Below are 16,011 nucleotides of genomic sequence, written 5' to 3' on the forward strand. Positions count from 1 at the left end.
CAGAAAGGTGGGAGATTACTGCAGAGAACTTAGTATGACTGCTCTTTAGCTGCAGAGCTTGAAGAGTTTCAGGCAATGCCAGGTAGTCAGAATATTTAAGGGCAGCAACCAAAAAAAAAAAAAGAATACTACTGTTCTTGTGAGTTTGCTATTTAGTAGAAAAAAAGGCCACCTAATTGTACCATACGGCTTTGAATTAAATTCCACATAATTACTGGGGGCTTAGCACTTTGTGTCTAAAAACATGCAGTTGAAAAAATTAGAATAAGTAAGAGAGGAAACCAGATTAATGGCTTAAAACATATACTGAAAGCATGAGAATGGATGCATAGATCAATATTTGGACTGTAATTACTCAGCCATATCAGAGTGCTAATTATGTGAAATAACACAGCTTTTTAAAAGCAAGCAAGAATCCTCCTCCTTAAATCATTGCAATCTTCAATTGTTTTCAACAGAAAACTCTACACTATTTGTATGAATTCACATCCTAAATGAAGAAAGAGTGCTAGCAAAACCTTCTATCCTTTGAAGGACAGGTGTTCTAATTAAGATCTAAAGATGTTCTGACAAAAATTTACCAAGAGAACAGTTTCTGAACCATGTGGAAAAGCAATTGCTGCTATCTATTCCAATCAAACCTGTAACGAGGGAGTTTGTTTGTTTCAAATGAACTATTAAAGTCCTTTGAGTTTCTTTCTACCAGCTGACATTGATCAGTGCTGATAGTACACTTGGAATGTGAAACCAAGCTTGATAAACCTCACACTTGATATTCAAAAAATATAAATATATTCCTTTAAAAGGACACACAGAAATTTTCTCTCCAAATTTCAGTTAAGAACTTGAACAGAGTTCATAAAGCTTTAGGTAGTGGAAGCACAGAGTGGTCAACCTTTTCACAAACTAATTCTGAAATAAATTATGGTGAAGATGAATCTTAGCTGTCTGTGAGTGAAAAAGGAATATGGTAATGAGAGATTATTAAAAAAAAAACCAAAAACAACACCTCAATGGTATGGTGTTATTAAATTCTTTTCATTACTGTTTATCATTGTTATTTTGACTTTTGGAGATTAAGGAGTAGCCTTCACTTTTGATTAATCATAAAGATGTAAACTAATAGCTTCAAAGTACTCATTTAAAGGATGAAGAATTTTAAACAAAGCACTCACATTACTTCATTCTCCTTGAAATTCCTAACTAATTTAATGCTACTTCAGTACTGTACAAAAATAGCTACATATCCAGATCTTTTTCTTCCCCTTGGACAACTTTTCTAATGAAGAACCTTTCCAATAACTGTTATTTGTGTCCTTGCTTTCTTCAAGTTGACAGAAAAGTACAAAACTATAACTAATTTCTTAAGCAAAATGTGCTTCTCCTTATGAATTTTTCTAATAACTTAATTCCAAATGTACCTAGTCAGTGTATGTAAGTGAATATCCAAAGGAAACCTATTGGTAGCACTTAGCAGAATACCCATGAGTAAATACAAAGTCAAATCTATAAAGATAAATATTCTAATAGTCCAAGAAAGGAGACTAAAATTTTCTTTTTTTTTTTTTTTTTCCTGCTTATTCCTCTTCTTAACAGAAGTTGATATCATTTGATACACAAAGAGCCCAATTGGGCATTTCTGACTCACAGACACACATGAGTTTTCTCTAGTGAAATTCTCATAATTGCTACACAGGACTTGCTGTTTGAATCCACTCATTCTCCAGGCTGCACTTCTGTACTCAAGTGTCAATTTATCTTTTTGCCTGGACTGCAGCACTCTTTCCAAGTAATCAAAATATACTTGTTTTAAGTGCATAGCATCTTTTCCTGTGTCTCTCTCTAAGTCTTGCTTTCTGCTGCACTAGAGGAGGAGGGAACACAGACTTACATCTCACTCTGTATTTTCAACAAAATGGAGTCATAAAAATTTACATCTAGATTCCTGCTACCCAAATTTCATAGCATATGTTTATTTCTTTCGGATTTTTAAATATGAGTCTTTAATTTCTCTGCTATTGTGTGTTAATTACAGCAGTTCAGACTATGTTTTGTTTTCACTTTAGACACCAAGAACCAGCTCAAATCCAAATATGTTAACTCTTAACCTTGTTATTAAATTTTCCAATTACAATTGCATTTTGTTCTGCATCAGATTAATACAGCCTATACCTGTTGTTGTTTCTCATGAGAAAGAAAACATTGCAAATATCATATTTGTATTCATTCTCAAAGTGTAGCTTTACACAGGGTTAAAGTCAAGTACCTGGGAGGTGAAGTTCTTCAATGCTTGTGGTTTTTTCTGGTTGATGTTATTGCTGCATATCCTTGAGTCTCGTTTCCATTAATTGTGTGGCTTTTTGCCTGAAGTCTATTTTTGTGCACTATTTTGCTATTTCAATTGAGGTTACAATAATGGGGAGGGGAAAAAAAAAAAAAAGAAAAAAACCCTGCAAACTATTAGAAAGAAAAACACACTTGACAGCTTTGTTCATGGGAAATGAGAAGTACCTAAGAATTTATTCTAAGATTTTTTAAAATTTGCTCTATTCATTGAAAGCTCCTTTCCTTCAAATGAAGGCAGAGAAATGGGAAACCCACCTTACCTAAAGGGAAAGGTAAATAGAATTTTGATTATGCATGTCTTAGACCCTTATTCATATAGATTATTATAAACCAAGACTCTGCTTCACCTCCCTTTCACCCAGCAGTCTAGTATTTAAAAGTGTTTCCATTGCAAGAAAAAAGCCAACCAAAACCAAAGTGCAAGCCAAAAAATTTTCCCAAATCCCCAAAATCTTATGCTGCAAAAGATTCCTGCCCCCAATTTGCTGTCAAAATTCCTTTTACAATTTCATGACATTACCAATTTCATGACTTTACCAATTTCAAGCTGCTGACTGTAGCTTACTGCCTCAGCCCATCTGACACTAGAACAGTTTCATTCCCTCTCTTTCACTTTTTTTATTTATCTCTGTTCCCCAAGTCTGATGACAAGCTGATTGAAATTAAACTACTGATAAATTTGTGGCAATGCGAGGTATTCTGAATCCAAGCTTAAATTCTCACATGCTCACGAGAAAGCAAAATAACGGCTGAAGAATTTTGGAGGGAACTAAGAAGTGGAAATTTATGTACTGAAAATTAAATCCTGACTAACACTGTTTATTTGCTTTATGTGGTAAAATGATGCTTATGTGCTAAATACTAGAAAGAGAGGGGGGACAAAACCGATGCACGTACAGCAACAGACACAGAATGAGGCACAGAAGCCTGAAAATGCAGAAAGACTGCTCTATAAGCATGCGACTTTTGCTGTTTATTTCTGATGCAGTGAGGCAACTTTCATATATTTTCTTTCACAATTGTTTGAAAATTATGGTACAAAAATCAAAGAATATTAACAAATGTTGCTCTATACCTGTAGCCTTGGCCCTGTTGAGTAACCTCACAGTAACCTTAGAGGTGCTAACATATGACTGAAGTGGGAGGTAACCATCATCTCAGGTGTACAAATGCACTTTAATTCATCATGGGACTGTATTGCCCTTACTTATAAGCTTATATTTATTACCCTAACTCAAACATCTTTTTTGCATGGGCTGGATTCTCTGATTAATAAAGAAATTAAGCTATTTTTCTGAAACCATATTGAGGACACAGGGGACAAAGGCAGAAAAAGAGAAGGGAGAAAGGTAACCTGAATGATATTTTTAGCCCTGTCTCTAGTTCTTTATCTCAATTTATATTACAGTAATTTTTACCTCTAGCATCCATCACTAGAAATAAACATGCTGAAGGTTAACTCAATAATTTTATTCTGCTTTTCCTTTCTCCTTTCCCTTCAAAAGGGCATCCATTTTCATGTTTGTATTTAGTCATATAATATAACACTATATTCTAGACTTGGCCTCCCTAGGAGCTGTAGTTCACCCTTGGAAGTTGTTGCCTAAGGTGCTCACTGCTGCTGGACTCCAGGACTGTTTATTTAATTACTCTTCCTTGGTGTACTGCCAGTACACAACAAACAATAATGAAGTTTGTCTTTGACTTTGCTCCATGCACCTTCTGTCTCTTAACTAACAAGCTGAACTAAACTAACAAAAATCATAAAACCAAAACCAAAAATATAAAACCCCACCCAAAACAAAAACAGAAAAATAGCCACAAAAAATACTTACAATTAAAAATTGATTAAATCTATGACTTTTTTAATGTTCTACATTAAAAAAACCAAAACAACAACAAAAAAAATTAAGAAGTTGAGTAAATAAATCCATATTTTGGCTCGAATTAAGATTATCTGCAACTAGAGTTAACACAAATCAGAATTTATATTACCTACTTTCAGTACTGTAATCCAAAACCTCTTCATACAACATTGTCTCCCTGATTCTTAAGGTGCCTTGAACCACATCATTGCATGATAAAAGTCTTACCTTTGCCTAATCTTTCCTTTCTGCATGTCTCATAGCGCTCCTCTACGTCACAAATGTTGCACTTAACAAATTTTAAGCTTAGTCAAGAGCTTACACATCTTCCACGTGGACCTCTAAGGATCTCAGTCCACTGAATATTCTCTGATCACACTAATATATGGCAGTTGCAAAAGATTACTTGGAAAGATATAGAAAGACTAGTCCTTTTTATAGAAATGTTAAAGGAAGAGATTGTGACTAGAAGATACATCCAAAACTAATGTGTAATGCTCTGGCTTTTATGAAGCAGCTTGAATATTAGCATGGCATTCAGTCCCTGAGAATTCAAACCCTGCCTATCTATGAAGGATTTGAATATCTCCTATCTATTGAGACACAGAGTCTTATTGTAATGGAGCTCTTCTAATCTATCCAACAAAAACATTTCTGTCTTAAGGTTTTTTGTTTGTTTGTTTTTTTTTTATGTCAAAGAGAGAGCTTAAGAGTAATCCCATATCTCTATGATTAAATCACTTAAATCACTCCTTGAATGAGAGATTTAGTAATCCATGTTTCTTTTAATGCTGACATTTTTATTTGAAATGCACAGCCAGGTCTTGAAATCCTTTTTATGATTTAGGACCTATTGAAACATGCAACAGAAATTTCAGTGCTGGTATAAAACTAGTAGGAGGAATCATTTCCTACTGTTCAAATTCATGACCTTGGTCTAAGAGAGTCTTTCTTTTAATGCTTCCTACTGTTACACATAATGCACTGAAAAACAGTAGGCATTAGCTTAGTAAAGCTATTGTGAAGTATTGCCAATGACTAAATGGAAACAGGTATAGATTGTCCCTCATAATGGCATTACACCAAGTTCTGTATTGCTTTATTCCTTTGCATGACCTCCTTCAATTCACTGAAGCTCTCCAGATATAAATGTAGGGAAAGGCTTGTGTATACTAACACTGCACCATGAAGGTGCAGCTACTGGAGCTGAATGCCAAGCATTTGCAAGCATTGAGAGCCAGTGAATTAAAGGTTATTTAGCTCTTTAAGGGACATAGAAATAGAGAAAAATTGTTTTATTGTTACTGACTTTTTCTTGTCCCTAACCCATTCTGAATCTAATTTTAAAGTTTAGGAATTTCCTTAGAGTACCCCCAGATCCTGCTATACTGTAAGAGATGAAAAGTGTGTGTGACTAATTGGTAGAAAGCTCTTAATTAAAATAGGTTTCTGCCAGACTGATAGAAATAAAGGTCAGAATGCTCTGCCAATTTCAAAGCTTTAATCAAAATTGACAACAAATGCACCATACACAGGAATCAAAGAGTACAGGACAGATGTGGGGACAACTAAGGCATTGTCTTGATCATGATCTATAGGACTTAGTGGGAGGGGGTGGCCGCTAAGCCAATATAGGAAAAAAGCAAATATCATCCTTAAGGAAAAAAATGCCTCTGAAATGTCAGGAAAACTAGCTTGAAGATCTCAGTGTCAATGTCTACTACTGCTAATGATGCCTGGTCAGTACAAAGTCTTTTACAAAAATAGGGTACAGAGACTTCTAGGAAATGGAATGCCTTTGAGAGCTAAGATACAGACTGATGCTGTGAAGAGCTGTATGCCCTCGACTCCTCTTGACAGCAGACACTTCATCAGAGGAAGACCAGAGGTGTTACACTTGAAGGATAAGCTACAAAAACAGCATTTTATTTATAGCAAGAGATATAAAGCACAGATGAAATAGAGGAAGATAGAAAAGACTGTATGGAAAGAATAGCTAAATAAATCAACTTATGAACGCATATGTCAAGACAATGAATATGACTGAAGCTGAATAAGAAAATAGGCTCCACTGATATAGATTGTATATTCAGGATGGAATTTAGCTCTAAGGATTTAGACAAAAAGAATTCAGATGATGCTGAGGAATTTACCGCCTTTTCATGGAAGATTGTTGAAGTTTGATCTAATTTCTGAAACCCCTTCTTACCAACCTGTGGTGGGATTTTTATAACTTATTCCCTAAAACTCTTGTCTGTCTGCGACTAGCTTTCAGGTCATTCAGTTCACAGATTTTTGTTTCAGTCAAATTGAAAAATGTTACAAGATATGATCCGTGATAAATATTAAAAATGCATCAATGCAGGTGCTGATCAACAGAGAAAATGAGTAGCAATTTACACTGTGAATAGGTTTACAGAAAAAAAAAAAAAAAAAAGACAGTGTTGTAAAGGACACTAAAAGTGAGATTTTGCAGTTGCATTTTGTAACCAGCTGTAGATTTGGGAGCACATGAAAAACAAGGCTCAAGTTTTCATTCCAGTCAATTTCATTCCACCAAATTTTTTGATGGAAATTTTTTTTTTTCTGAAGTAAATTTTTGACAAATGCTTTCTGTTCATGTTTGTTTTTTCTTCCATTTAGTCCTTGCTTGCTATCCCTCATGGTAAACATTGATGCAAATTTCTACCTTCACCTCAGTTTTCACTATGAGTGGAGTGATGAGATGAGTGCTAGAAATAACAATATAAATGGGAAGCTAAATCCAGCAGGAGAACATGGGATATGTGGATTACAACTATATTGAAACATCGCAATACTGATATAAAAAAGACCTTTTGGCAGTTTGGTCATACAATTTTCAAATTTAATAAAAAATTTTATGATTTTTGCCAAATTACATATTTATTTTCATTATGGGGAAGGAAAATGTAGATTTTGTTTATTTTGTTGTCTTTCCTCAACACTGTAAATTTTAAAGATTTTAGTTGAATGCTTTGTTTCTTTTCCCAAAGCAAGTGGTGACTTCAATTTGATATCTATAATTGAAAACGAAATTATAGTTTTGCCTAATCACTAGGCAAAAATTATTTTCTCTACATCTTCAAAAATCACCTACAACCTCAGGAACTTTCAGCCCATTCTGTACTCAAATTAAGATAATTTTTGTAGCCAGTATACTAGACATTTGAGGTAATTTTTTCGCAATTATGCATTTTTTGCTCCAGGGGTAATGCTATGGTATGTGCACATGCACCTTGGTCAAGGTAGACCAGTCAGAAATGGAGATATGTATTCACTTTTACTCATTACAATGGGTTTTCTGACCACATCAGAGACCTTGTATTTTGCACTCCTGAAAATGAGAGTACTTCAGCCACACTGAAGAGAAAGATCACAGTCCTAATATTTTTGGGTATGGCTCAGGGAAGCCTGGGGAAGATTTATTTCACTACTGAAGGGAGAAAAGCAGATGATGTCTAGACTTTGAGTATGCAGGTGATAAGAATATTGTCTATAAGCAGACCTGTCATAGAGAATTCAGCGTGAATTTATTTCCACATCAATATGTTATTGCTTTAAAATATCATATAAATTAAATTCTCCTAAAATGGGAACCTTTTTTGCTTTTTGCATCCGTATATCTGCAATTACAGAATATTGCACTAGTGGAGAGATTTTTGGCAACCATGCTAAGAGAGATCAATAGTATATCAAGCTCTTTGTGGTATAAACACTAATTGGAAGTGTGAACATGTTTCTTGCAAATGCTTCTTACCAGTAATCTTGGAAGCCAGACAAAAAGTTGACATCTGAAATTTCAGATGAGTACTAGCTATACTATATTATAACATATTTGCTAATTTATGTAATTTTAATTGGGAAAGAATAATAATGAATTAATTATTAGCAAAGATATTATCACCAAGACAAAAATCTGCTACACTATAAAGACACCATAACATCAATACCTGCAGAATAATCTGAGCTGCCATGGATGTCACAAGGAAAATAAAGATTTAATGCCTGCCAAGAGACACTGAAAACATTGTAACATCAAACGTGATAGCAACATCTCTAATGTCAAGTAAAAATGAACCAGAGATATGACCCAATCACAAAGGTTAAGTGATATATACTGACACATGTCCATGCTGTTCAAACTTTCTCCTTAGTATTGTACAAAAATCTGGAAGATGATGGACAGTGGTGGAAGCCAAACCCGCTTGGTGTTTTGCATGTTTAATTTGGAAAAGATGTCTCCAGGCTGATGAATTCAGCATGGAGAGATAAGGCATCAGAAGATCATGAGATAGAAGGTGGATGATGCAATAGTCCCAAGATGAGTAAACTCCAGTGCAACCACTGGATGAGCTATGATAACAGACACACAGCTATTTAGAGCTGCCTATGACCAGGAGTCCATTACAGGTCCAATTCCTGATATTTTTTTCTCTGTATCCTATTTTTTTCCAGACCCCAAGCAAAAATTATATGTATCCCACAGCAGCCAAACCTTAAAGACCCATCAAATGTACATAAGTACATTATTTTCTACAGAAGCAAAAAGACCTGGAGAACTTTAGCAGACATAATGTAGGAAAAATTGAGCATGTAGAGGCTTTTGCAGACTTTTACACAATAAAGAACAAAATTTATTTTGCACTGCACCAAAAAGCTTTAATTTTTCATCTTCAATTTGATGATTAATTGCTGATAAATAACTATAATTACATAATGACTTTTTCATGTATTTCTTGATTTTTGGAGACAGAAAATGTAGAGATAGAAGAGGAAACAAAGAATGAGGAAGTGAAGTATTGCTAGCATATGATATGTTCTACAGAGAATATTAATAAAAATGCTATTCCATTTCAAATGAGGTGTAACTCCCCACCTCTGTACCAGCAGTCTCTAGTTTCTATAATCTGAACTCTATATATAGAAGAGTACTGGATGGTGCAAGGAAGAACATCCTTCACCTACATATTCTTTTTACAGAGATAAATTGTTAGGTTATGTTTAGCTTAGTTATTGCTGATTTTTCAAACATGGATTTATATTTTATTTTAGCATTTTCTGTCTTAAAATGGGTTAGTAGTAAAGGATTCAAACACACTTGTAATTAAGAAAAAATATATAAAAATCTAAAAGCATTATTCAACATTTAAAAGAATCACTGATGAAAAGAATGTGCTGGATAAAAATATTTTCTGAGATTTTTCATAGTGGTACTGCAGGATGCTGGGAACTTGCCTTTCTCTGTTTGAATTGCATGAAGGTGGTTGATGTATCTGCCTTGATGTGCTTTCCCCATACTGCTATACCTGTAGTGTGACTTGATGTGACTATTGAGAATTTAATAGAGATCACTTTCTGCCTTAATCCTCTTGAAATAGTCACGTGTCATTAGGAACTAAAATATTTTGTATTTTAGGATGTTCTTAGTTTATGAAATTACTCTGTTTTAGCCTGATCAAGAAGCCATGCAATTCTATGGTGAAAGGTGTGAGGATTCAGTGAAAGATAATTTTTTTAGGTGATTTTAGGCTTGTAATGCGGAACTGGAAAATATTAATCTGAATGCTTTAAATAAAAAAGCATGTGCTCTGGCATACATTTCAGCATATATTGATGAGAAAGCTCAAGTCTTGGGAATATAAACATTGATTTAAAGTAAACTGAAACTTGACCAAGGTCTCCAAATTGTATTGTAAAAAACAGGCTTTGACCATATATTACTATAGCATTCAGTGGAAAACATTAACAGGCTTGTGTGTTTGTTTTGTTATGTGGTTGGGTGTTGTTTTGTTATTTTTAGTTTGTTTTTATAAATTGCATATTTGAATTGCTTCTTTGAATTGAGTATTGCTTTGAGTAATCATATCACTGTAAACAACTGTGCTCTCTGATCAGAGGCAGACCTGGTTCCCTCACAGAATTATTGGATCCAGCTCAGAAGTAGCAACAAAGATCCCAAAGCTGTAGAGGTTGAGTGACACAGAATTTTTTATTTCAAGCTTATGTATTCCTGTTTATGCTCCTACACTGATTCTCTAGCACTTTCTAGTTCTTTTGCTCTCAGTTCTAGCAAAAAAAAAAAGGCCTGTACCCACAAATTACAGGAGCCACACATTTTAGTTCATGGTAAAAATGTTTCAATTTTCAGGGCCCTTGTAGTGGGTTGATGCTGGCAGGACACCAGGCACTCACCAAACCTAGTCTACCACTCCCCATTGCAACTGGGCAGGTGAGAGAAAAATATAACACAATGTTAATTATTTGAGATAAAGACTGGGCAAGATCACTCACCAAATACTGTCACAGACAAAACAGACTGGATTAGATTAGAGATATTAACGTAATTTATTACCAACAGAGACTGGTAATGAGAAGCAAAATAAATCCTAAAACCAGCTTTTCCACACCTTTCCAGCTCTACCTTCCCTCCTCCAGCTGTGCAGGGACATGGGGAATAGGGGTTACAGTCAGTTCATCACTGTTCTTTTCCTCCACTGCTCAGGGAGAAGAGTCCTTCCCCTGCTCCAGCATGGGGCTCCTCCCACGGGAGACAGTTTTGCACAAACTTCTCCAATTTGAGTCCATCCTACAAGGAATTCTTCACAAACTGCTGTAACATGGGTCACTGGGTACAGTCCTTCAAGGTCCCCCACAGGCTCCCAAGTGCTATCAGGAAACCTGCTCCAGTCAGGATCCCCTCTTCGTGAGTCTGCAGGTCCCTTCCAGGACCCTGCTCTAGCATGGATTTCCCATGGCTTCACAGCCCTGTCCCTGGCCTCCTCCTGATTTGGCATGGGTCTCCTGCGTGGGCTGCAGGAGGATCCCTGCATTCCAGTGGTCCTCCACGGACTGTAGGGGCACATCTGCCTCACCATGAGCTGCACCATGGGCCAGGTTGTCTCATCTCCTGTGCCTGGAGCACCTCCTCCCCCTCCTTCTCCAGTGACCTTGGTGTCTGCAGGGTTGTTCCTCGCATATTCTCAGCCCACTCTTCTCTGGCTGTAACTGCATCTGTGCAATTACTTTTTTGCCTTCCTAAATATGCTATCACAGAGGTGTTACAATTTCTGATTGGCCCAGACTTGGCCAGCGGCACATCCATCTTGGAGCTGGTTGTCACTGGCTCTGCTGGACAGGGAGGAAGCTTCTGGCAACTTCTCACAGAAGTGTCACATGTAGCACCCCCAATACCAAAATGTGGCCACACAAACTGATACCACAAAAAAATGCAGGACTAAATATTGGGAACCTGTAATAGTTGTCTTTCAGTCATTGTTCAGACAGGTTTCTTACTCTAGAAGGGTTTAGCAACATTCATTGCCCTGAGTTAAAACCCAAGTCTGACAAAATTCAACAGCCGTGACATATCTTTAGTTTCAAGCACTAATATGAGGCCATGCTTAAGTTAGAGTGCACTAAAGGTAAATGGGAAAAATTAGCACATGTAGCCTAATAGTAAGCACAATTGTTCAAAACTGTGCCTTCCAAGACTGCAAATATTTACTAATAGAAATTAATCTTTATAATGTAATAATTGAGATCTTGTTTCTGTTGCATTTCTGTCACTGAAGCCACTGCAATGAAATCATATGAGTGCATTTGACTGAAATTCATGGGCGCATGTATTTGTCTGAGCGCACCTGTACAATTGCTGTGATTAGATGTCATGTACAAATTACGCATCTTCTGAACCAATAAACAATATAATTTATACTGAATTCAAATGTGCAGAAAGAAAAAGCTCATATAAACCCCAACTTTCCAAAAGTACAAATTAGTATACAACTTAATAAACTATATGAAATCATGTACCTTTACTTTCAGTCTTAAAAATATAAAAAGAAAATTATTAAAAATACATGAATTTCAGAAACCAAGCATGCTTTTGCTTTACTCTCCTGATAAGAAGAAAGCTCAGCAACAGTTCATCATGTTTTGCTATGTTTAATGTCACTTATTCATTGTCATTTCCTAGGAATATGTCTTTGTGACTAAGTCAATATCATGTTTAGATCAGAGATATGAAAAACTTTTTATATTTTTACTTTGGATATTAAACATAAAGGTATTACCAGCTGCCATTGGTAAAGGTAACTGCCCTTGTAAGTTGCCATGCTGTTTACACTTGAACAAGTAAAAACAATGACAATAAAGTGATCTTCTGCCTTCTGAAATATGTTTCACAACTTCAGAATGGCAATATTTCCTTCAAGGAGATTGTGTTTCCTCCTTTAATATTATGATATTCAACTGCAATTTGTACTTCTTGATAAAGGTGGGCATTTCTTGCAAATGTTCATTATTTTAATGTGAAAAAGCTACTGTTTTTTATACATGTCTCCACTCACACCCTTCCTGTTGGACATGTTTGCATTTATAGAATTGCAACTTCTCTCAGAACCAAGAATTTGAGATTAGAAGGGTGGTCTATTAATTTTCATGTCAGTGACACAGATTTGTTTCAGCCCTCTTCCTCTATAATTTGTATCCCTAGTGTGAGCCACAGTGCCAGTAATGCAGTAGAAAGTGCTTAGTACATTTGAAGCTTGTGCAGAATTCATGTTATAAAGATGATAAGAGCCTCCAAGGGAATAATTGCCTCACTACAGGGAGTGCAAATTGTTTGGCAACTGGTCTTTCTATTGTCCTTTTCTTTCTTACAACTGGTTGACATCAGTACATATTAAAAGCAAAGCTGATCAGCTGCAGAGCCAACAGTTTCATAGACATTCATTTTTTTCCCTAAAGATATTTATAGCAAAAGAATTGAATAGCTCACAGAGTGCTAATGAGATATAGAGCATTTGCACTTAAGTACTCAATGTAAATTCTAATCTAGGCTCTAGGAGCACATTTAGAATATTTCTTCACACAAAATTGCTATTATTTCAGTGAATGTTTTTCTCATAATCAACCGTATTAAAATAGTACATCAGACCAACACATTATAATCCTTGAAATATATTTGGGAAACTATAAGCAACTTTATACCAAAAAATTAATTTATGAAATAAAACCACTAAAAACATTATTAGAGAAAAGGAGAGAGGAGAAGAGGGTAAGACTTGTTGGCTGTCCCTGACTGTGTTATTGAATTGTATGAATGCAATGGCAGCTCAATGACTCCTGCAATGAGATTATCTTGTGTAACCTTTAAAAGTCCTATTGTCCTACTAATAATTTGGCTTGAAAAATCAAATTATGTTTTAATTGAAAATACTTATAAGCATTGTAAATAATGTGTATATGCATGTAGGAGTGTGTGTGTTTAGTGAGTTCTGAATATAAAGAAAATTGTATACATGCAAAACATACCATAGATTTTTAAAATCACTTCACTGAAACATACATAATTTCTACCAAAAAATGTCCTGCTTCAGGTATAGTTTTCTGCAATTGTTTCAAACTGATAGACTTCTACCAAGACATAGATTTGACTGAAAATATCTACTTTTAAGCACTGATATCATGCAACAAGACCAAATCTGAAATTTAAGTGAAAAAATATTTGAAAGATACAATCCTCATTGTTTTTTCATTGCCAGCCATATGAGGATGTTTATTATGTGTACTCTCAAATGGGTATATCAATTCTGTAAAGGCAAATTGAGTGTTCTGCAACCACATGAGATGAATGGATAATATCCCACTCTACTTACACAGTTAAATCTTAATGAAGTGTAGTTAATTTACCCTAATTTATGGACAGATCTCAAGAACAGTAATCTGGAATTACTGAAAACCTCTTCCTGTAAGAACCTACCAAAGGTCTCTCTGTGCAGAAGAAAAAGAGATTGAGTCAAGGTTTCATCAACAACTGTATTTCTGACAAGATATGTTATATTATTGCCAGTTTGATAATAATTTAAGGTAGCAATTCAGAAAGTATTTTCAGCTAATGATATGGTCTGGCAACTGCAGGATAACATATGTATGAAAAGAAAGAAGAAAAGCAGTGTTGATTTAATTTCACCAGATAACTGAGTAGTTAAGGTTTTAGTTTCCAAAAGCATGGAGTTTGAATCAACATCTAGTTTCTTCCTGTTCCCTTCTGCTATTACCATGGACACCAGTACCCTTAACTTCTGTCTGCAGAAGAGCTGCTTTTGTATATTATCTGTCTGCATTGAAACCCATAAAAACTAAACCAAAACCCAGATAGACTGGATATTGCTAGATATTGAGAAGTGTAAATGATAAGTGAGCTGATAATGACAGTATTTATCAGTATTTATGTGTACTGAATAAGTTGTAACCAACAGCTGTTGTAATTTCTCTTTAGGGCATTGCTGTGCAACAGACAACACAGAAGAGGAAGGAAGGAACGAAGGAAGGGGTGGAAGGAACACTTTTAGATTATCTCTTCATTATCTTTAACAGACACTTCTGAATGGTGAGTAATCAGAGCAAACTCAAGCAACGAAGCCTTGTTCCATATATTAAGGTGCAGTTTCCTCACAAGGAGATATGCTTGTACATGCAATAGTAGAGTAACAAGTGCTGGGTGATCAGTTCTGGACACCAAAGTCAGCACAACCAGCTCTTTTCAATGCAGGCCTTTTTGTATTTTTAAAGCCATTTCCGTTAGGCTGGCAGATGTGAGCAGCTTTGTTAACCCTTTCACAGTTCTGCATCAGTATCTGGTCATTTGCATAAACAAATGGCATCCAGTATGACCTTATTTCTCTAGAGCGTCAAGATTTTATATTTTTTTAATATCATTCAGTGGAGTGGTACAGGCATTGTTACTATGGTCTCATTATTCACTTTCACACAATTCTTTTTCCAAGGTCCTTAATGTATTATTGGTGTGGGTTAGAATTTTGTTCTCTACAAGTTTTAGTAAATCTTTGAGTTCAATTATTACTGCTTTTAGAAAAACAAAGTAATAACATTAATGTTAGTATTTTCCTACCATTCCAGCACTTAATTTAAACTTCTTTTAAATCAAAAGTCTACTAAGTTATTGATTTGTATGTTCTTGAGTAGTTTAATAGCTTTTGGATTATCCTATGAGTGCTGGTAAAGCTGAGAACTGCCAATCCTTCACAGGAAAAGCAGGAGAGGAAAAAAATTGCCATGTCGAAGTACTGTGAGAAAAATTGTCAACTTAAATGGGTAACACTGATGGAGAATAATTGAACAGTCCTGGAGAGTAGCTTGCAGAGGAGCCACCAGATACCACAGTTTTTGTGCAACAGGCTTTGGGTTCTTCTCTGGAAGTTTCTGGAAACTCTGGGTGCAAGGTCCAGGATCATTGGAGTATACCTGGAAAACTGAGAAACCTCAGGGTGCCTCTTGCTGATAAGTGATGATGTGGCAGCTCACACACAATTGTGAGCCAGAGGGAGCTCCAGCACCACCTAACAAATTCAATCTGACCTCATTCCAGGGTGACTGGAGCCTTCCTGAACCTGAATGCTTTAACAGGGAGGGTCAAGTACTCTTTAAGCCGGTGCTCAGATGATACCTATATAAAAGTCAAATCCAGAGCATAGCCAGTAACCCAGGCATTTGATTTTACTAGAATATTGCAAAGGGTTCTGTTTATCTCTACACATGAATTCCAGGTTGGCAGATGCATGTAAATTCTCATAAAAAAAAAGTTATGCTAGAATGCTCACCGTGTTTATTAGCCCATAGTAAATAATCCTGTTTCTTCTCTAATATATCCAATGTTAGGAGTGTATGTTGATTTTGTATGGTTCGCAGTGGGCTCTGTCAGCAAATATGCAAGAAGTGTTTAAGAGTTATGATTTGTTTCAAAAAGTCCTGTTTG

The sequence above is a fragment of the Passer montanus genome, unplaced genomic scaffold, assembly GCF_014805655.1.
Source record: "Passer montanus isolate IOZ18808 unplaced genomic scaffold, ASM1480565v1 scaffold24, whole genome shotgun sequence".
NCBI lineage: Eukaryota > Metazoa > Chordata > Aves > Passeriformes > Passeridae > Passer > Passer montanus.